Raw genomic sequence first — 22,624 nt, 5'->3', positions numbered from 1 at the left:
TTCCATCATACTAAAAACTGCCAAAACCTGTGTCTTTCACCCTGTGATAAACTACACTATTCTCTATTATCTATTTCACACTCTTGTGGACTCTAGCATATCTCGAAGTCTTGGATGCTTTCTCCATGGTTGAGTGTCAAAGCCAGTGCTTCTCTGGGGGTCAGGACCCCTCAGAGTGGACAGAGAAATATTCCCTGAGCCCTGGGTTCCCACACAAGCCCATAAAGCTCAGCTAGAACCTAAACTCCTCATGCTGCTTATCAGCCAAAAATAAAAGCTTTGCCTTCAGCACTCGAATAATAACTGCACAAAACACAACAAGACACGGCTCTCTCCTGCTGCTGTGCCAGGCGTGAGGCAGCACCAGAAGAAAACAAAATCTCTGTCACCAGCATGGGCAGGGACAATGCAGAACACACTCAGAAAACCCACACAGGCTGGGAAGGTGTCACTCCTCATTGTGTTTTCATCAAGCATTTCTTGAGGATTGAAAGGCCTATTTGAATCTTAGCTGTTTCTGAAGTATCTTCATCGAAGCAGAATGGAATCTTTTGGTGTGCAAACTGCTGCATCTGCTTGGAAGACAGAGGTAAATAACTCTCCTAAGAAAAGTGCAGGTTTTCAAAAGTTTCTTATAGCTAATTATTAAAAAAAAATATCTGTGTGCTGTTTCGTAATGGGAAAGAAAATTCACACAGATATGTCTATGTGCATGTGTAACTCACCAACACACCTGTACCTACAGAACCCATGAATGGAATAAATTAAACATCTTTAACAGCTGCAATCGTACACTGACAATTATTTAAAAATAGAATGTGAGAAAAAAGAAGTGAAGTTTTCTGAGGGGACTGTAAAGAGGAGGCATGCTGGAGCCATGTTAATATTTGCTATGTCTGTTAATGCATCTCATCTCTGAAATGCATTAAATTTTATTTGAAATATGTGTGAAATCCTTACAGGACAAAGTTGAATTTTCCTTTCTAACTTGAAGGCAATTTCCTTTCTAAGTTTAATTACCGAGCAGAGCACTTAACTCTATTTTTTCAGCTATGACCATAGACGCTCAGCAGTGTTTATCTTCCTTAGCTTTAGGAGGATTATTCCTGAAATCCAAAGACAATTTCTACCTTCAGGGAACAGGTATTTTATTGTACAAGCTCTTATTTTCTTTGCAGTTCCAGTCATGGTTTTGTCACGTTTGTCTGTTTTTCAATCTGAGCTAAAGAAAAAGCACCAGTCCTAAAATTTAAAATTACCACATTAGAGGTACTTTCCACTTTGGTGTTCAGTTCTGATATAGCAACATGAGATGTGTTGAAAGCATGACACTGGATAATAGTTTCTAAACAGTATTATATTTCTTAAATTATCAGAACATTCCCTATTTTCTAATTTATTTTTTATTTTTTTATTTATTGAACAGCCAGGATGTCAGCAGGAGTTTCATTAGGATACTATCAGTGAGGTCCTTCCACTGTTAAATTTGCCCTTTTACTCATCCTTTAAGTATTTCTTTAATCAAACATAATTTTCTACAAGAAAACCTTTCAATTCACTTTCTTTTATCAATTAAAATCAAATATTGAACATATTTTTGGATAGCCAAATACCACAGCAAATGGACTTCCCTTAGCCATATGCTCATTAATTTCTTCCAAAAACTCCACTAGATTAGCAAGTCACTCTTCCTTATTCTAAAAACTCTAATGGGGTGATTAATCTCTAAATGCACAAGAAATTTGTTTTTCCTAAGAGCTCTCAGCTGAATGACCCATCTCTGGTTCCATTAAATGTGGTTTATCACTAAAAGACTGGTTACAAACCAGTTCCTGCACACAATATTAAATTTCAGACACAAACCACACTTTTCCTCAAGTTATCAATTATTTCTTTATGTGTTCAAGAGCTGTGATGTACCACTGACTACTAACAATGAAAACAGGCAACAAGAGCTTTTTCAGTTCTTTTTGTTTTTAAATTGAGAGGCATATTTTGCAGAACATGTGCAAGATGCATTGTATTTTATTGTTGTGCTTCTGCTTCTATTGAATCCATGGTTCTTTTAACAGAAATCATGACAGCTTGGGAAATAATAATATCACTACAGTGATAGATTGTGTACAATTCAGACTGGTCAATGTTAGTCATTAAATAAGATAAGGGATATTTTTATTAGTTAAGGCAGATTGGGGTGTGACAATGCACTTGATGCAAAGAAATAAAGAAAAATTAAACAGCAATTAAGCTGCCTGACATGATACAGATTCTCCAGGCAGATTTTGTCATCTGGAGTTGTTATTTCAGTGTCATTAAAAAACAAGATACTAAGGCAAGTTATATTGGTTTTAATCCTACAGTGACAATTATGGGTATGCACTAAATAAAACCCATTTAATGCTTCTCTGTTTCTCACAAAACACAAACCTGTTCCCACAAAATCTCACTATCCATGCAGATAACAATGCCAAGGTGTACCAAGAGCTTTGTGAATGGTTCCAGAGAAGGATGGGAAAAATTAACAGAGGAAAAGTGAATTTTCAGTTCTCCTGAGAGTACCCACCATGTGAAGACAGCAGAGTTATAAATCTGCCTTGAAGGCTTCTTTTACAACCTTAATTAAATCTTGAAACATTATACACCATTTTGCACCATAAACCAATTGGCTTTTTAGTCCAGATTTCCCTTGTAGACCCAGGGTACAGGGATCAAACAGCTCCCCAGAAAGGAGATGAGTTCTTTGCTTCCTCCCTGATCTCTGGCAACAGCAAATCCCTCCAGCTAAACAATAATATTTGAGCAAAACAAAGTAAATGACAGCCAGCTTACTGTGGTATACATTGATATCTCCTCAGAAGAACATTAAAATAGGGAAATAAGTAGCTGATTCCTGTTCTTTACAGAGAAAAGACAAACTATTTTAAGATAGTTACTACAGCAAGAGATAATAAGAAGGAATCACTGGGTAAATATGTTACTTGGGCATATTTAATTTGAATTTTTTACATTTCTGTCAGTCCACAAATTAAGCAAAATGTCCAAATGGTTTAAAAATTGCTTGGAAATGTGATGATTATGCCTCTGCAACTAGAATGAAAAGGTTTCTTGTTATTGATGATGAAACATGCCTGATTTTGCAGCATGAATATATAACTCTTATTTCCTCTGTTGGTCTGCCTCTAGCTAACGTCATCAAAACAAACAGATGCAAAATTGGAGGCAGGGAGAAAACAAATCTGCTTTAGACATCTGCAATCCTTTCTTCCTCCAAGCACCTCATTTTCTGGAATGAGATTACCCTGGCTGTGCTTAGCAGGGCCTGGCAATGGTGCTGAACACAAACCCTGACAGTGGGATTACAGATGACCTCTGGTCCTGCTCGTGCTGCTCCCCACCCTCCAGCCCAGGCTCCTATTTCTTCTTCTCATTCCTCCTGCCACACAAATATCCTTGCCCAGTTTGCTCTGCCAGGGACAGCCCTTAGGTAACAGCAAGCCTGATTTTTAGCAGCTCGTTACAGGGGTGTTTGAGAGTCTGGTAGCAAAGTGCCCACCCATATACAAAATTATGTTTTTCCGGGGCTTGCTTTGTCACAACCATCTCATGACAACCCCAAAAGCTTCTGTATAAGTGCTACCCAAACTGCTTTTGCAGAGAGGTGGTTGGAGACACAGCTTCCATGCCGTCTTGAGGTGTCTGTGGACCCCATCATGGTTTCAGCAATGTGACAGTCCCCAAATGCTAACTTTACCACTGGACAATGGGGCTACAGATGTTCACTGACATTGCATTAATTAATGCTGGTGTTTGCACAGATTACACACATGTAATCTAGGCTTCTGCCTACTTCTTTTTGCTCTTCCACACAGAGATTTCTACTCCCTGCATATGAGCAATTTTCCACCCTGCAGTCCCCAGGCGGGGATTCTCATCCCTCTGATGAATATTCAGAGAGATTTCCTACCTTGAGCAAGTGTGCAAAAAAATTTTGCTTCCAGCATTGCACAGGAGCATATGGAGACAGCATTGAATTCAAGCAGATTATGTCTTTTTCTATATAAAGTTGTGATTGAAATGGAGGTTGGTTATTCGGGACTGGTTTGCTTAGTTCTAGTCTGGTATTTCCTCCATTCTGCTCCTTGAGTAGGATGGAAAGGATTGCAAAATTCACATCAAAACCCATTTATTCATGGCTTAATGCTGGGCAACTGCAACAGAGAAAAAAGGTGAAGAAGGGACCTATTCAAAAGCAGTAAAATTAAAGGAAGATACAACTTCTGATTCAGGAAGATCCTTTAACTGAAGTCTCCTTGAAGCTTGGAAAATACACTGGGACAACCATTTCTTGGTGCTTTTCCCTTTTCCTGCACTCAGTCATCAATAGTTCACTTCTGGTCACTGTCTGAAACACAGCCAATGGGTTGTCACCAGACCAAGCATTGTTATACCTATGGTCAGAAGCAAGGGTACATCTAAAACCTCATATCTGAAAAGGTGCAAACAGATTTTTAAAGAAAAAGATTAATTTTTTTTTTTTTTTTTTTTTTTTTTTTTTTTAGTATATCTCCATGAGGTGATTGTGCTTATGTTGAACTCCATCAATTTAAAAATACTGATACCATCCCTAGGCATGTTCAAAGTGATTTTAGTGGAACTGGGCTGGCAAGAATTTCAGAATGAAGATTTGCATATCCCTAGCTGAGAAAATCATAGCATCAAACTATCTGGAAAAGTTTCTATCCAAAGAAATGCCAACTACATTGCAGCAGCACCGTTCCCATTCCTGAATAATTTTTTTTTTATTTTTGCAAACTCTGGCAGTGAATATTCAACAATCCCATTTGGTGTTTTATTAGTACAACTTGGATCTTTCTTATTCCAGATTTTTTTGGGTCCTGATTCTATGAACATGAACAAAAACATACTCTTAGAACAACCATATGGGTTACTGGAGAGCTGAAGGCACAACCCAAACTCCACGGCAGAGTGTAGAACTCAGGAAAATGATTGGCTGAACCTTGACTGCAATGCTTAACTACCAAACACAAAATACTTCCTCTGAGAAGGGGAGGACAGGAAAGGGAGGAGAGGTGGAGGGGTGGCCCTTTAGATTAGGGAGGTTTTGATGTCAGGGGTATTGAAACTAATGATGATGAAGTTGAATAAGAATTAGGGGAAAGACCAACAAGGCTGACATTCCACTGGGAGTCTGTTATCAACCCCCAAAAAGAAAGAAGAGAAGGACAACTCATTCTATAAGCAGCTAGGTAATGTTTCAGGATCATCAGTCCTTGCTCTCGTAGGTGATTTTAACCTACCAGACATCTGCTGGGAACTTAATACAGCAAAAAGAAGCAGTCCAGGAAATTTTTAGTGTGTATGGAGGACAAGTTTTTGTTGCAGCTGGTGAGTGAGCCCAGCAGGGGAGGGATTGTGTTGGACCTGTTGTCTGTAAATAGAGATGCACTGGTGGGAGATGTGGTGGATGGAGGCCACTTGGGGCACAGTGATCATGAAATTACAGAGTTCTCAATATTTAGTAAAATCAGGAGAAACTTCAATAAGATTTTGACACTGGACTTCTGGAGGGCAGACTTTGCCCTGTTTAGGACACTTAATCAGAGAGTTCCATGGGAAGCAGCCCTTAAAAACAAAGTTTTTAAGTTCAGGAAAGTTGGGTGTGCTTCAAAGAAGAGATCTTGAGGGCACAGGAACAGACTGTCCCTGTGTGCCCAAAGATGAGTTGACAAGGCAAACTGGATTGTCCAGCCTGGATGGGAAATGAGGTCTCAAAGGAATTTAGGAATAAAAAGAGGATGTATCATTGGAAGGAGGGTCAGGTCTCTCAGGAAGTATTTAAGTGGGTTGCTAGGGCATGTAGGAAAAAAAAAATAAGGAGGCCAAATCTCAGTTTGAGCTTAATTTGGCAACTTTTTTAAAGGAGAAGAAAAGATGTTTTTTGCAAACATATTGATGGCAAAAGGAAGGGTAAGAACAACGTTTGTTCTCTAGTGGATGCAGAGGGGAACTTAGTAAGGCAGATGAGGAAAACATGGAAGTGCTTAATGCCCTCTTTGCCTCAGCCTTTGGTGGGAAGATGGCTTGTCCTCAGGACAGCTCTCCTCCTGGGCTGGTAGATGGTGTCAAGGAGCAGAATGGGCCCCCCATGATCCAGGAAGCAGCAGTCAGAGGACTGCTGAGCTGCTTAAATCCATGAGACCAGATGGGACCCACCCCAGGGGGATGAGGGAGCTGGCAGGTGAGCTTGGGAAGCTGCTCTCCATCATTTACCAGCAGTCCTGGCTCACTGGGGAGGTTCCAGATGACTGGAAGCTGCCCAGTGTGACACCCGTTCACAGCAAGGGTGGGAAGGAGGATCCTGGCAATTACAGGCCAAGTCAGCCTGACCTCAGTATGGAGCAGCTCATACTGAGTGTCACCACCCAGCACTTACAGCATGGCCAGGGCATCAGACACAGCCAGCAGGGGTTCAGGAGGGGAAGGTCGTGTTGGACCAAGCTGCTCTCCCTTTATGAGCAGGTGACCCTGCTGCTGGGTGCAGGAGAGGCTGTGGGTGTTGTGTGCCTGCACTCCAGCCAGGCTTTGGCCCTGTCTCCCCCAGCTCACTGCTGGAAAAGCTGCAGCCCAGGGCTGGCACAGAGCCCTCTGTGCTGGGCTCAGAGCTGGCTGCAGGAGGCCCAGAGAGTGCTGCTGAGGCTGCTGCATGCAGCTGGGGCCCGGCTCCAGGGGTGTCCCTCAGGGCTCTGTGCTGGGCTGGCTCTGTTCAGTGTTGGCACTGACCACAGGGATGAGGGCACTGAGCCTTTCATTAGGAAAGCTGCAGACCACACCAAGCTGTGTCCATCTGCTGGAAGGCAGGAGGGCTCTGCAGGGAGACCTGGAATGGTTGGAGGGAGGGGCAGAGTCCAGTAAGGTGAAGTTTAATAAAGTCCAAGTGCCCAGTGCTGCATTTTGGCCACAATAACCCCTGCAATGCCCTGGGCTGGGGACGGTGTGGCTGCACAGGGCCCAGGCACAAAGGCACCTGGGGGGAATGGCTGGACGTGAGCCAGCAGTGTGCCCTGGTGGCCAGGAAGGCCAATGGCTCCTGGCCTGGATCAGGAATGGGTGGCCAGCAGGAGCAGGGAGGTCATCCTTCCCCTGATCTTGGTGATCACTGGTGAGGCCACACCTGAGTGCTGTGTCCAGCTCTGGCCCCTCAGTTTGGGAAGGATGTTGGGATACTGGAGTGTGTCCAGAGGGGGCAACGAGGCTGGAGAGGGGCTGGGAACACAAACCCTGAGAGGAACAACTGAGGGAGCTGGGGGTGCTCAGCCTGGAGAAAAGGAGACTCAGAGGTGACCTTGTCACTCTACAACTCCTGAAAGGTGCCTGTGCTCAGCTGGGGCTGGGCTCTTTCTCCAGGCAGCACTGACAGAACCAGAGGACACAGCCTCCAGCTGCACCAAGGGAAATATAAGTTGGATATTAGGAAAATTTTTTTTACAGAAAGAGTGATGAAGTACTGGATTGGTCTGCAGTGGTGGTGCAGTCACCATCCCTGGATGTGTTTAACCAAGCCTGGATGTGGCACTCAGTGCCATGCTTTAGTTGAGGTGTTGGGGCTGGGTTGGACTAAATGATCTTATAGGTCTCTTCCAATATGGTGATTCTGTGAGTCTGTGTGATCCTGAGTTTATACCACTTATTTAAGTTACAGCATTTAACAGTTCACTGATGAGCATTACTTTTATTTTGTTCTCAAACAGCAAATCTGGAATTTTGGGAAAAAATATTATATTGCAGTAAGGCCTTTAGTATCTCAAACTCTGTTGAGCTCTCATGTAGAAATAAATTAATCTTTATGTGAAAAATTATTTTTACCTTTCAAACTGACACTGTGAAAAATAACATTTCTACCATGTCTGAGTGTTGACATTAACCATCTACATAACTCACAGCCACTTAAATACCACTAAAATTAATCCAAATAAAATAGATTATGGTGCAACACTGAAAAAAACCCACCAAACCTAGCTCACAAGAATTAAACTACATTTATAATAAAGAAAGTAAATTCATAGTAACTTTCAAATAAAATAACTGTCACACGTCTAAGAGATGGCAGACAAATAAGCCATAGCCCCTGCCACATAACAGCAATTAATTGTTACTATTTTAACTTAGGGTGCAGCGACATGGAAGAATACATGGTTCTGAGTTCTTTTTACCAATCCCAATGTTTTTTTGTTGGACCTGGATTCAGGAAGATGTGGGTGGAGGAGATTTCTATTGTGGTGGATGTATTAATTAACTACTTCATTTCTAACTGTTGCAAATGGTTGTGGCAAAGGCTTAAAGCCAATGCACAATTTAAGCATAACTTAGGCATTTACAAGCAAAATTAGGAACTAAGTTGCACTTAAAAATAATCTTTATTTGCTGCTGCTGGCCCCTGCACAATCCATGCATTTCTCCTCTTCTCAGGTAGTGATAGAAATATTTTTTTTAACACTACAAGAAAACTGTTTTAAGGAAATTTGCTAATTAGACACTATTCTGACAACTACAGACAACTTCTTTCACAGTTTCTAGGCTTTATATTTGCATTCATGTATCTTTAGTGGCATGTAGTTTTGTGGGTTTTTTTGTTTGTTTGTTTTGTTGTTTTGTTTTGTTTTGTTTTGTTTTGTTTTGTTTTGTTTGTGGAGTGTGCAGCACAAACAAAACCATACCTGTGGGCCAATTGAATTATATTGCAGTGTATTTTCTATTATCCTTAAATTCACTCCAAAGGATTTTTTTTTTGGGGTCACAATGCAATATTTCTATTATAAAAGTTAATAATTTTGATAACCAACTACAACTATTGCCAATTTGAAGGCAGCTCATGACATATACATGTATGTAGTTAACAACCACTCTTTAAGTCTGCCTGTTGCAAAAACCAACTTTGAAAAAAAAAACCAAAAACCAAACCCAAAGGTTCTCTTGCAAGTGAAACTGCAATGACAAGATAGAGTCACACTGAAAGACAATCTGCATTTTTCTAGCAGGCCTACAATAGGAATCAGTAGGATCCCAGCACCAGGGTAATTAGCATTCCTGCCAGCTGGCTTCACAACGAGCGTGTTCATTTGCCAGGAGAGGACTGTGTGCTTTTCAAGAAGCAGTTCTTATTCTGCTGCCTGGAGATGTTCTCTCTGCCTTTTGTGGTTTTGGCATTGTTTTTATTCCCCCCTCCAGAAGAACAGCAACTGCTCCTAGAAGTGACAGTGTTGCTTGTTACAAGATGTGTCCATTGAAATTGTTATAAGAGGGATTCGTTGGAATAGTTTAAAAACTACATTTTGGCACTCATGAATTCTGCATTACAATGGGGTACATGTTCTTCAGAAAGAAGTAAAAGGATGGGAATATTCTACAATATACTGCTGAGGTGATATGCTAAATATGAGCTGTATTCACTGTACTGGACACAAACTGCATGCAAAGGACAGTAATTTAAATCTGGCTACACAGAAACAGCCCTTATGGTCTCTAAGCTGTTTCCATCTTCTATAACCCATCCCACATCTTAATAACTGGAAACTCAGATATCTTCATTTAGATCTTGCTCCCAGAAGCCATTTGGTGTGGATATAACTTTATATTTGTGTAAAGCAGCTTTACAGATCAGGGCTTGAAGCCCTGTTAGAAAGACAGAATTAATTTAAAGGTCGTGCACTTTTATTAGGGTGGGAAAAAAAAATCAGAATGTAGATTCAGAAAGTTCTGGTTTTATATATAGATGCAGTAGAAGAATTCTTTTTAGTATAGCAGTGCAGTAAAATGAGATGTTTTATTTGTGACTCCGTGGTGTATTTTAAGGATAAATATCAACATCCAGATTTTCTGAAGATGCCTTTATTTTCCTTTATATCCCCTTATTTTTCCTTATCAACATCTATTTAACCATAAAAGGGGCATTATTCTGAATTGTTTAGAGAAATGTCTAACCAAAAAAAAGCAAACATAGGGAATGCAATTCATGTGACTCAGATTCAGACATCTAAAAATTCTATATCTACCCCAGAGTAGCTGCTTAGGTTCTGTTTGTCATTTGTGGGAGGAAACAGGGAAGCCTAAACCATAGTTTTCATCACTTCATAATCTATTAAGAAAGCATTCAAGATAGATGTAATTATTTTTTTCTCTGTCTACTGACCAAGAGCAAACCTAGAGCATTATTACAACTTAGTGCCTAGGGGGCACTAAGTTTAGGGGGATACAATTAAGTGAAATTAATGCAATGAATTTTAAAAACACTGAAAAGACATTGCTTTAAAAATATATGCTGATCTGTTTTTCTGCAGAGCTAGAGATAACTAGGCAGTAAACATACCTGTGCTTTATAAAAAGATGTCTTTGAAGAAGGAGTGCTGTGGAGGAGATGGATGAACACAACAAAAAAAACCCCAACATTCCAGACTTTGGTTTTCTTTTTGACAAAGATGATAAAAAAAAAGGTGGATGTGACTTTGGAACTGGCAGGGATGGAGCATCTGACCTGCAAGGAGACACTGACAGAGCTGGAAATGCTCAGCCTGGAGAAGGGAAGGTTCAGGGGGATCTTATCCATGTGAAAAGTCTTGTGGGAGGGAGTGAACACCGAGGTTTAAAATGTGAAATTTTAACACCAAGTTTTAAAACAGGAAATGCCATTTGAACACAAGAAAATGGAGTTGGTTTTACATTTCAGTGTGTGATTTTAGTTTGTTTGGTGGTGTTTTGTTTCTTTGTTTGTTTGGGCTTTTTTTGTGGTACCTTTAGTCTTATGGTTTTGTTAATGTAGTTGGGGTTTGTTTTTATTTTTGGGGGTGTTTTTGTGGGTTTTTTTTGTTGTTTTTTTTTCTTAGTTTAGTTTAGTTTTGTTTTGTTTTGCTTTGTTTTGTTTGGTTTTTGATGGGTTTTTCTTGGTAGTGTTTGGGAGTTTTTAACTCGGGAGTGTTTGGGTGTTTGGGAGTTTTTTGGGAATGGTCAAACACGGCACCAGGCTGTACAAGAGGCTGTGGAAATCAGTTTTTGGGAACACTAAAATCCCGAGTGGACACAGGCCTAGGCAGGATCCTTGAGCTGTCTCTGCTCAAGGAGGGTGTCTGGAGTGGCTGGCCCTGCCAATCTCATCCTGTCTGAGATGTTCTGGTTCCTAATTGCTGCAGTTCTAGTTCTTTTCAAATCAATGCTGACAGGGGGGAAATTCCTGGCAACAAACCAGGCCAGAGGATTCCTTCCCAAAAAGGAATAATCTGACATTTTTGTCTTGATTTTGGAACAACATCTTTACTTCTCCTATTTAAAGTAGGTGAAGATTTGTCCCTGAAGAACTTGACTATATCTAGTGCTATGCAGTTTTGCATGAAATAATAACACACACACACACAAAAAAAATATAGTACAGTTTCATAATGTGCTTGCAGTTCCAATTTTTAAAAACTAAATTTAGATATGAAAGTATTTTGGTTCCAACCAGTCCCAGCCTTTTAGAATGATAGCTGACAAACAAAAATTCTGTTTCCTACACCAAATCCATTTTTTCCTGGTAGCTGTAGGGACAATTAGCATATTTTTAAAAAAGTGGAAGTTCTAATTTTAGGAATTATATCTTCATTTCCAGGGGAAAGTAGAAGACCAAGGAGACTTTTTATTTTACCAGAAGCTGCTGCCTCTGCAAGTGTGTGCAGAACATATGTGTGAGCTGACACCACGACAGACTGAAGAGGAGCTCAGACCTGAAGCTATTTGAAGCACTGGTTTGGCTTTGTAAGTTCGGTTTGACTTCAGTCCTGCTTGAACAGAGCACACACTTTGTGTGAAGGACAATCATCCATCCCAGCTCATCATCCCATTAATTGTTTCATGGCTGGGCTGCAGTGGTCCAGCAGCACTCATTGCAGTGTACCAGTGCAGCTGGAGGTTACATAGACACAGAAGGTATATTCCTAAATACTCCTTCTTTGAAATGCATTTCCCTCATTTTTTTAAATTTTTTACAATTTTTTAAAATGTTTAATTTTTTTTTTTTTTTGCCAAGCATATTCTCAGTGCCATCTCATCTGCTCTTGAGTCCATTACATGTTTTTTCCCCCCACTATTGCTATTAAATAAGCAGCTATTGCTTCTTATGCTTCCTCTCAAAACATCACTTTTAAATACAAGCAAAACCTAAGCCCTCCAACACAGAGGCAGGTTTTCACTTGGAATTAATTCTAAGTTGTACAAGACCTGTGCATGGAACTTTTAAAAATTTTAAAACTCCGCATAACTCTAAAATTAATTTAAAATCACTATTCCCTAAAGGAGATGGTATAATACCACAGCCATGTCAGCTATAAATCTGATTTAGCTAATCAGATCATTACTAAAAAACTAAAAATCTAGAGTTTCAGCATTTTGGTGCTGCTTTGGGGTTGAGTATTCAGTGTCTCATTTTATGGGCTGGTGTTTGGAGAATCCTCATGACCACAAGACAGCTCAGCTCTGCACATTTTAGCCACTGGGTATTTCAATCATTCTGCAGCTGATCAAAATGTTTGCTCAGTCCTGGTTGCTCAAGTGGGTTTTTTTTCCCACAATTCAGTGTTGTGATCTGAGAGATATTGAGCAGCTCTGTTGTAATGACTCGTGTTAATTGTTCTGAGGACTCATCCTACGGGCACAACCAAATCAATGTTTTCACTCCTATTGCAGGAATTTAATCAGCATTTCCACCGGGACAAGGCAGCAAGCAGATCATGTGTTCCTCTTTCTAGTCAATCACAGTGCAAATGAAATGGCAAAATATAATTTACAAACATCTTTTTTGGGTTTTTTTTTGCACTCCAGTAGACATGGAGAACATGCAGTGCCAGTGATTATGTCAGATTTTACTTCTGTCTAGATAAAAAAGAAGTCACAGGCTTTGTAACTTCAAGGTGACTCCTAACTACACCATGAAACAGCACATTTTCACATTCCTGGATGTAGTAATTCTATAAAGCTATTCACCTCTGAAATCTGATTAACGGAAGACATTTATCTCGATAAGTTTGCTCCACAGATTTAAAACAAAACAAAATGGATTTCCTTGACCTATTAACACTGTAATTATTATTACTCTGATTCCTGAAGTGTGACTCCCAAGGATGTTAGCAGACAGTGTGGTACTGCAGCACTGAGGTGCAGGGCATGATTAATCTTGTTTTATGCCTTCACATAAAATAATGCACGTCAAAGGCAACATCTTCACCCATTTGCATCAGCAGCAGCTAACGAGCACACAGACACTTTCAGACAAGCAAAACTTTTCAAAGGATGCTGTGTTGAGCTTCAGGTCTGCAGGAAGTGACTTGAAAATGAGGTGATTAGTTATGTTCCACGCAGCAGAAGACAGCTTTTCAGACAGTAATGGGAAGAATTGCCACCTATTTCCTGATGTGTCCAAAGAGATTAAACCCTTTTCATGCTGATCTGACATCTCCCCCAAAATCAGTGTATTATTCTCTTACCACCGTGGCCAGCACAGTCCATGTGTGTAAGCAGTGGCCATCAGGACTAATCAAATAAAAAGAAAATGAATGTTACTTTCTACTTCTCAAGAGTGCCATTATTGCCGTGCGACTGTCGTGCGCTTCCATTATCAAACACTCTTTCATATTTTCATAATAAGGTCATAAAATTAACTTCGGGCCTTTATGTGGTCTACAGACTCCATGCTGAGGACTCAGACTGAAAATAAAGTTAGTCAACTCTTGGGTAGTCTGAGATTAAAAAAAAAAGTAAGCAGAAATAATTTTAGGCTTCTTTTAGGATCTGTTTTACACCACTTTTTCTAGTGGTGAAGTGATTTCATGGCACAGTGTTTTTAAGAATTGGGCCAAAAAAGATTCAGGAACTACAGAGGTTTACTGATAGATAGTTCTGTAATTAAGATCACAAGGGACCTAAAAAAAGGTGTGGAAAAGAGCCAATATTCCCCCTGCAAATGGCAGTTCTGCTTCAGTTGTTGTAGTCCTTTAATACAGATGATATGCACAGGGGTAAAGGAAATACAGTGGAAACATCACACTTGGATTTTCAGGAGGCACTTGATGAAGTTCCACATGAAAAGATATTTCCAGGGAGTGGTGAAATAGCCCTGCTATGGCCAGAAGTCTAATTACAGAACAGAAAATGTCTTCTCAGGAGAAAATGTTACCAGTGGCATTCCCTGAGGGTCATTGCTGGAGTGAGCTTTACTCATCAGCGACCTGGAGGAAATTGTGAATGGGGAAATTGCCCAATTTGAAGCTGTCTGGATCAAATGCCACTCTCATGATGAGCAGCTCCAGAAGGACGTGAAAAACTGAGTGAATGGCCAAAAGGGTGACAGATAAACCCCAATGTACTCAAAGCGAAGAGACAAATTCCCTAAAATGTGGCTGCACTGTGTTGAACTGGGAAATGGCCATTACAGCTGCAAAGAACACAGGACTGGAGAATGAGGAGGGATGCAACTTTACATAAACATTGGCAAGATGAATACAGTGCTGCTTGTCACCTTGACATTACTGAAATTGGGGAGCACTCACTGAAATTCACAAGAAATCAGCTTAGCTTGCTTAAAAAAAAAAGAAAAAAAAAGGTAGAAGTCTTCCTTGGCATGGTGGATTGTGATCTGTGATCTTCTGGAGCCTTCCAGAAGATGCAGCACCCAAGGGTTCAAAAAGGAACTGGACAAATTCAGGCACTGCAGGTCCAAGGATGTCACTAAAGAAACTGACCAGGGGTGCCCTTTTAATATCCTGTTACAACATTGTCATGATCACAGCCAGAGACACATCCATTGGTGGAATATCTGACCTAACAGGAAGGATTTTTTTATTCTTAAGAATTTACCACTAACATGGTAGTGATGGTAGTGAAGTTTAGCTAAGAATCCCTTTTCTTTATTCATATAAGTAGCACATTTAAAAATAAACTCTCCAAGAAAACACTCTGCATACATTATGAATACATCCATTAGAACAGAAACTAAACATTAAAAAGCTGCTTTTTCAGAAGCATAATCTTTTAATGTTGTTTATAGGCTTTTTACTTGGTGTTCAGTAGGAAATCTAATTATCTAATAATTTAATATTACACAAGGAAAAAAAAAGTTTGTTAGAGGATTACCAAGAAGAGGGCTGTATTTCTCAGCTGAAAAACTAAGTAATAATATCCTCTTTCCTGAAATTAAAATAAACATGGTCAAAGAAGCCAGTAGATAACTGTGGTGCTTACATTTCAAGAGTTTAGGTAACATCATGTAGCCACCAAAATCCAAATAATTTGGCATTTTTAAGAGTAAAAAATATATATAAACATTTTAATTTATTGTGGAGAAAACCTTCTCACCTAATCTTACAAAAAGATTTTGAAGGCATTAGAAGAGGCATAAATTGGTCTTGCAGCTTTCACTACCATCTATGTTAAAACAACTATTCATAAATGTTACAAGAAAACGCAAATGTGAAGTTACCTGTCAGCAATACATAGATAAATACACCAATTTTCCTTGATTCATTAAACTCTGACGTCTGAATGTGAGCCTGGAGACCTTGTTGTGTCAGTAATATCTGTATTAGGAAATTCCATATAAAGTTGCACAAGGCAAAATTGCAGTGCTGCTACCATGGCTAACCTGTTTGGTTCTTTTGATTAAAAAAAATAAGAATAGCACTAAAGTAAGCTATTAGTTATCCAGAATGATTTATAAAAAAGAAAAAAAAATAAGGTAAAAAAAATAAGGTGAAAAAAAGAGAAAAAAGTAGTTTTAAATTCCCAATATGCTCCTCACCCCATGTCCTCACTGCCAGTGCAAAATTCTCATATGACCCCAGAAACTTCCTAACATTTTTGTTGTGAAAGTTTCACTTTGTAGAATTCCTTGTGACTTCCAGTCCCTTTGGGGTTTGCAGGGACCCAAGCATTACAACATTGGGGGCTGTTTTGCTAATTCAGCTGCTACAGGAATTGACAGAGCAGGGACATTTGTTTCCCAGGATGCTTTTTGTGAGAAGACCTAATCTCAGCAAAACTCAGCATCCAGGGAGGGATGTGAGCACTTGGCTGCCACGTCTCTTCACCATCCCTGCTTGCATCCAAAATTGTGAATAACAATGAGCTGCAGGGAAATGGGGCAGCTGGAGCTGCAGGTTTATTTCCCTTTCAGGAGCTGTAAAGTTTGAGGGAACAAGGCTGGAGTCTGCTCACAAGAGAAGGAAATCCCTTCCCTGTCTGATCAGATCTCATTTATCCACGCCCCAGCTCCCGGAGTTCAGGGAATTCTTGGCTTCTGAAGGTGCTCCAATGTGCATAAAAAAATCCCAGTTGCATCAGAGACTGGAATCTGCTTTTCCCTTCTCCAGCCACAGAGGAGGATGGTGGCCTCTCAGCTTTCCCAAAAGGAAAAACTCCTCTGCATTACATTTCTTACACATGGCCACACTGGGCAGGTAGTTTTTGCTGTTGATAAAAACTGCTCTTATGCCACCTTTCTTTGCCACTAATTTCCCAAATTCTCCACCCAGTAACTTGTCTTGGGGAACCACTTGGCCTGCTTCTCCTTGGTTTTTGCAGTTTTATTTGCTGGGCTAGTTGGTGACTAAAAATAAGGCTTTCCCCCACCCCACTTTTTTTTAAAGTGTGGAAAATCTCTGAAGTTAGCACTCTCTCCATCACTAAATACCATTAACAGCCAACCTAAAAAATAGTGTTTCAATATTTAAAACGATCTAAAATCAATTCTAGAGAAATGTAACATATATAAAGGGGACAATCATGTTGCACTTCATTATTAAATCCCATTTTACTTCTGGCAGATATATATTTATGTCTAAGATTTAAACACAGCTTTTAAAGGACCTGTGCCCCATTTCATTTGCAGAAAACTCAGTAGAAAACCCACCACATCTTCAGCAGAGATGAAACTGAACTGATCCACTGTGCAGTTTGGGAAAGAAAATTTAATTCTTGAGGATTTTCCACCTGACCTTTTCTATCACAAAAAATAAATCTTCCTATGTCTAAAAATGAGTGAAACTCACTCAAATTCCCACTTGATGGAAGGAAAAAAGACATTGTGAAAGATATTGTGGAGGTACCAGGAGATAAGGAAAAGAAGATGAAGAGGTTTCATTAATAACAACAAAATTAATATTCAGCTTCCTGTATGGAAGCTCCTATCCAGAAGAACAAGGGAATTTTTCAGAATTAAAAAAAAAAAAATCTTTTTTGCTGAGACTGGACTTGAAGATTCAAATTTGCTTTCAATGTTGTACATTTCTCAGCATTATTTGTCTTTTGCTAACTTTGATGTAATGAATTACAGCACTGTTGCTTTCTGCTTTCTACATCTACAATGAAAGTTCACATCACAGATGGGTAAAATTGAATTTCGTAAAAAAACAGGAAGAATGTAATTACAAAATTAGGTTTCAGTGACAGGAGCATAAATGGGAATTGATATTATTAGAATAACAATAAATATAATATTGCAAATTACACACAGAAACTGATCTTCAGTGAAGGTGTGCAATGTTGCTATCAAATATACAGATTTGCCAGGAGAGAAATCATGTTTATGGGTGAAGTCTATCAGATTTTGCTGGATCAGCAATGGATATTAATGTGTTTTAAAAGGTGAAAGTTTTACATTAAATTTTCTGTAAAGAAAATCTTTATCTGCACCAAACTAAGAGATGGCCAAATTACATTCAGCATTAATACAGGAAAACAGTCACAGATACGAAGGAAAATTGAATTGAGAGTTAATTCTGTCAGCTCTTTTTAGAAGGCACTCTATCACACTTGTGAATATTTAAAGTTTTCACTCTACTTCATTTCAAAAATTGTCTTGCATCCTCCTGAGCCCCTCTTCACCACCACCACAACCAAAAGAAAACAAAATCTTTCTCTCTCCCCGTTGCGCCGCCACCAAATCTTTCACGTCAGCTCATCCCCTTGCAAGCCCTGGGCTCATCTGATGGAATGAACAAATGGAAGTGGTGGCAGCTGGGGACTGGAGCAGCTGCCAGCCCCCAGCATCCCCTGCCGGGTCCCTGCACCGGAGCCTGGCACCGCGGCCGTGCCGGACCGTCCGTCTGTCCGGAGCAGCAGGAGCTGCAAACCTTCCCTCAGTGGGAAGCTGAGCACTCCACATTTCTCATTTCCTTCTCCCTCCTGAAAGCTGCAGGTGGGAGAGCTGTGCTGAGAGTGGAGATTTGAGTTCATTTAGGGCTCGTGTAACTGAGTTCTGGTTTTCATTATTTTTTTTTTTTCCCCCTGTAGGTCATATGGATTTTCATGTTTCACAGCTTGGTTTGAGCTCCAAGACTAAATGAAACTCCAGAATGTGAGTCAGATTCCAAACCTCCAAGTTTTGCAAGGTTTATGCCATGCTCACTTGTAATTCTACTCTGTGCCTGGCTTGTTAACTACTGCAGAGCTCAAGACAGTTTCATTTTGAGGAGTTTGTACAGCCCTGGAGATGATTTCACTCAAATTGATGATTCCTGTGTCCACCAAAGGGTAGCAGCAAACGAGACCAGGCTAATTCGTATGGCAAGCCACCCTCCACAGTCAATCTATTTGGAAATAAATACCCAATATCTTATATAATAAGCCTTGAAATAAGGTATTTCAAAATGTTCCCATGACTTGGCTGCTGGGAACTCTTTTAAACTGACCGCAGCTGTAAATTTTTTATATTTAATATACCTTTATATGTTTATATTTAATATATACCCTTTTTCATACGTTTATAATCATTAGTGGTTTTTCATTCCACACTTTTAGGAGGCTTTTTCTGGTCATAATAACCTGTGATTTGTTTTGAGCTTCCTTCTACAGTCTACAGTCCAGCTTTTACTTCTTTTATAGTACCAATTTCTTACCTGCAAATTATTTTTCATTTCTGTGAGGACATAAAAAAAGAATGTGCATTATTGACCAGACCAGGAACTTAAGAGCTATAGGGGCTACTTTGAGAATAATGGAGTGCTGTAATTTTTCTTTTAAGGCTTAGAAATACTGAAATATTCATTGTCATAGGCTTTGCCACACATAAAAATGCACATAAAAGTTCTTCCAACACAGGAACAGTGGATCGTGTTTATAAGATGAGGGTTTTTTTTTCTCCTCTACTCTTTGTGAGTGTCTAAGATTCTGTAAAATGGTAAATTCACATGCTCCCTCAGTAGGAAAAAAGGGAGAAGGAATCCCTGACTCCATCCTCCTTTTGCTGAGGGTGACTGAGTCAAGAATGACAAAAGCCCTTCAGAAAGGCAGATCCCCAAGTTAAAGTAAGAAAACATGGCAAGAAAGTTGCCACAACAAGATGGTTCAATCTAAAGTCAACAATATAGGGTTGAATGCAGGGTTGAGTTAATATTGTGGGTTTTGACACAGCAAAAAAACCTATTATTGCACTTGATGACTCATGGAGTAAAGAAACAATTACATATTTAAAATATTCCTATTGGGCCTTCAGAGCTTGCCTGAGTGTTTTACATCGAGTTTCTGCCAGGTAAGGATTGAATCCTCCCCTGCCTAATCAAAACAAGATATTGAGAAATTAGTTTTCAAAGGGAGATGTTTCTTCACAGTGCCAATGCAGCAAGATGAAAATGTACCCGAGGGCACAGGGCTGAGGACTTTGTTTCAACATCAAACACGGAGAGATCAGTCTCATTTCTCTTTTGTGCTGAATGGGAGAACTGCAATCCTGATCTGCTGAGCCCAGTTCTGCAAACACCTCTGTGCCCTGCACGGGTGCCTGGACAGAGAGAGTCCCCAGTGGAAGGGCCAGGGTGGAGCTTTGCTTGAAAGTTTTAGAAATGTTGGAGTTTGATTAATATTTCTCACTAGGTCACTGAAATGCCTGGGAGAACATTTCAATGTTAACAACGTGTTCTGTCGTTTCTATAACATTTTCTGCCTCTTTGCACTTTCATTCCAAATGAAGGCAGAAATGCCTGCCAGACAACATTCACAGAGGGGTGCAGATTCAGCAAAAACCATCACTTTCAGCAAGAGGCTCAAGAGGGGTTTTGTCCAATGCAAATATAGAAATTGTATTCCATTCAAGATTAGCTGAAATAGTTAAAGATGTGCATAAAGCAGAATTCTTATTACTGATGTTAGCTTCTCTTTCAAGGAACAATTCAACTTTTGAAATGCTTCTTGCTTCATAAGAGTTCTTATGGCATGTTCAGAAAAGGACAAATTACTGAGGTTAAGTTGAATTAAGTGGCCTGAAGTCACATTTGACATGTAAAAATTCTCCCTCCTGCACTTTCAAAGTGTCTATGTTTCTGCTCCAAGATATTTTTGTAATCCAGGGAGCTCACACTAGTACTATTAACTTGATATTAAATGGATAAAATTCTTTTAGGCACAATTTTTTTCCCCATTATTCCTTTTGTATGAGATTAACCCCACATAATCCCATAAATCCACAAGGATATCATGGGAATGATAAATTAACTACCCTGAAGACATTAAAAAATTAATTCTCTTTGGTAATAATTTCATATACATACATCTACATACACACACACATATATGTATATCTATAAAATTTCCTTAATTTTTCTATGGAAGTCCTGAATTTGTCATCTAAATAATGACTAGCAAGAATGCACATATTTACCAAATTTTTCTGCAGTCTATCCTCTGCTGACAATAAGCTGACAACTCAAGCTTTTAAATTTTATGATCTCTGAAGTGAAACAAAGCAAGAAAAATATTAAACTTTAAATAAACTCTTCTCTTGCCTTAAAAATTAATTAAAGAAGAGCTTCTACTTTCTTGATTAGACCACGGTTTGACCAATGTTTTTTAACTAGTGCTAAGCTTTGATTTCATGCCCAGGCTCTTTCCCCTGCCATTCCTTTGTACCAGCCCAATACCTGTGAAGTTCACTGGATCAAAGAACTAATCTGCTTTATTAATGACCTTATATTTTCCCCCTTGCCACTCCTTCATTGGTATATTTGTCCAGCTTTTTATTTCAGTGATTTCTGACTTTATGTTTAACAAATACATATGTTTAGTATTTGAGATCATGAAACAGGCACACATTCAAAACAATCAAGAATAAGCTTAAACTCAAACTTCACATTTCATTAATCTCAGAATTAGTCAAACTGATATTTTGAGCTGTAGGGAAGAGTGTGCCCTCCTAAATGTCACTGACAGAGATTTTTATGATGATCAGTAATTTAGGGAACTTGTGTTGTCTCCTGGCAGGTGAAGGGTTTCACAGTGGCTCACTGCAAGCTCAGTGTATTTACTTAGGTTGGAAAAGGGGGTGTGAATTCCATTCCCATCTGTCAGAGCTGGGGCAGTTCTCTGCTGTTCATGGGCAATTAATTATTAATTATCTTTTGTCCATGGCCACTGAGTGTCCCTGCATGGCTGATCAAATTCCATCATCCCAGGGGAAGATGCTCTGCCCAGGGCAGGAGCCAAGCATTCCTACCTGGATACAATCTGAGCCTGGAACAGCACAGCAGCCTCTGCCCCCTGCATTCCCACAGGAGCAGCTTTCTGCTGCCCTGCATTCCCACAGGAGCAGCTTTCTGCTGCCCTGCATTCCCAGGGGAGCAGCTTTCTCCTGCCCCACATTCCCACAGGAGCAGCTTTCTCCTGCCCTGCATTCCCACAGGAGCAGCTTTCTCCTGCCCTGCATTCCCACAGGAGCACCAGGCCCATCTCCAGCAGCCCTGGAGCTGCAGAGGAAAACTCCCCCCTTGTGCAGGATCCCTGCTCCAGCAGAAGCACAGCTGGCACTGCAGGAGGGCTGAGCCACCCTGGGATGGGGCTGTGCCACCACCCTGACCCACAGGGTCAGCTCCTGCTCTGACTCTGGCAGGGTTTTTGTATTACTGCATTGTTTATTTTATTTTTTATTTTCTTCTCTAATTCTCATTCCATATCTTTGCCTGAGAGCCCCTTAATTTCAAAATTATAATAAATCAGAGGTAGGGGATTTAGATTTTCCATTTCAGGGGAAGCTCCTGTCTTCCTCAGCAGACTCCTGTCTTTTCAAACCAAGGCATTACTGAAGTTTAGCAAAGAATCTCAGGCCTTGAAAGCAAGGATCCCCAGCAGGTAATCTGGAAATAAATCCTGTGGATCTCCTTTACCATTCAGTTCCTAGCAGCTTAATTTTGACAGGTCAATTCCATGAGCTGTGTTCACCACAAAGCATCTAACTATGTACATTGATTTCAGAAAGTGGTGAAATTCTGATTCCTATCCACATTTGGGAACACAGATTTCCTGGAAGGTAAAATTTTTCTCAGCAATAAGCCTTCCCCTAGAAAACACAGCTTTTTAATGTTTCATAAATTGTTTCATTTTGTCTGTGCACTTTTTATGCCCTTATATCTTTTTTGAGTAGGGTTTGTCTGAAACTAAGCATGGAGGCTTTATCAACCCTGGACCCTGCTGGGCCAGGGCTGATCAGAGCTTGATCTTAAGACAGAGATATCCAAAATTCACCCAAGACTGTGAGCATCAAGCAGAGGAGTTCAAAGTAAAAGCACCTGAAGCCAAAAGTACCCAACACTCTGCCTTGAGG

The 22,624-nt window shown here is 40.0% G+C and overlaps 1 protein-coding gene and 1 long non-coding RNA gene across 4 annotated transcripts in view; one reads left to right on the top strand and one right to left on the bottom strand.

Moving 5' to 3' along the window:
- EDIL3 (EGF like repeats and discoidin domains 3) overlaps positions 1–22,624 on the bottom strand; it is a 233,797-nt gene that overhangs the window by 75,843 nt on the left and 135,330 nt on the right. The window lies entirely within an intron of this gene.
- LOC135290452 (uncharacterized) lies at positions 5,738–13,601 on the top strand. Of its 3 annotated transcripts, none has more exons than XR_010353223.1 (3): positions 5,738–6,259; positions 10,356–11,802; positions 12,730–13,601. It is a non-coding gene; the product is annotated as an uncharacterized LOC135290452 (long non-coding RNA). The 3 variants fall into 3 exon arrangements; XR_010353222.1 differs by lacking the exon at positions 5,738–6,259 and adding an exon at positions 6,356–6,540; XR_010353221.1 differs by lacking the exon at positions 5,738–6,259 and adding an exon at positions 6,612–6,934.

This window comes from Passer domesticus, chromosome Z, assembly GCF_036417665.1.
Source record: "Passer domesticus isolate bPasDom1 chromosome Z, bPasDom1.hap1, whole genome shotgun sequence".
Taxonomy (NCBI): domain Eukaryota; kingdom Metazoa; phylum Chordata; class Aves; order Passeriformes; family Passeridae; genus Passer; species Passer domesticus.
Note: the sequence above shows the minus strand (reverse complement) of the source record. Positions and strands in the feature narration are given on the sequence as shown.